Here is a 1,179-nt window from a genome sequence, read left to right on the forward strand (position 1 = left end):
ATGTTGTCATTGGCTTGTTATAGCGGGAATACCTATAACATAATAATATCTTTGACATATATATATACAATATAGTTACATTATAACAAGGAATCATTAACGTGACAATCCCGAATGAAAAAAAAAATATATATACATATATTTTTTTTTTAATTTGTTATCTAACCATTTTAAATGCATGATTAATTTATATCTGGACAAAGACTTGTATTAATTTTTTTCGCCATTTTTAAGCGAACTTATTGTTTATGCGCGAGATGAATATCGTGGGAGAAAGTTGTGCGTAAAAAACACAGTTGTGATATACATATGATTAAAGCTATTTAGAGTACAATACATTCTACAAATCTAGAAGAAGACGAAAAAATGAAGAAGAATACTCGAAAGTTTGGTATATAGCCGGTGTAAATGTAAGACGAACTATTTTTGTTAGTCTCCGTTTATATATATGTACGTTATCTTAATCGCTTCGTAACTTTAAAGGCATCGGTCTCGGACATAGAAGAAAAACCAGAACATTTTTGGAAACTTCCTGTTGCATTATCTTGATTACTGTTTGTAAAGATATAAGTTTGAAAATATGTTGCGAATAATAAAAAACAATAATAGAAAACAAATCAATGAAAGAAAGCCAGGCATGATAACTATACAATAATTATTTTATACAATGTAATAGAATACAGACTGTTAGCTAATTAAATCTCAAGAGTTTTCAATAAAATTTGATTGACTCAACGGGAATTAAACTTAAGATTTTATTGTTAAATAATAATGATTTTTTATGAAGCAAAATTTCAATTGAATTTATGTCAAAAGGTTTATTGTTAGAAACATATTGATTATATCGGAATATCCGAATTTAAAAATTTTTGAATCTCTTTTTTATTCATGATGGCGTATTTTGTTCTGAAAATTGGAGGAATTTTAAAAATAATTTAATTTTATATAAAGGAATTTTAAAATTAATTTAATTTTATATCTTCAAATAATTTTGAAAATTATATATCGTTAACGACAAATATAATATACAAAATTAAATAATTAAATTAATGAATTGAAATGTAAATGAAATAAAATAATAGAAGAAAGAAAATAATAGAAAAGAAATATATATATATATATATATATATATATATACATATATATATATATATATATATATATATATACACATATATA

Source organism: Atta colombica, unplaced genomic scaffold (assembly GCF_001594045.1).
Source record: "Atta colombica isolate Treedump-2 unplaced genomic scaffold, Acol1.0 scaffold295, whole genome shotgun sequence".
Classification (NCBI taxonomy): domain Eukaryota; kingdom Metazoa; phylum Arthropoda; class Insecta; order Hymenoptera; family Formicidae; genus Atta; species Atta colombica.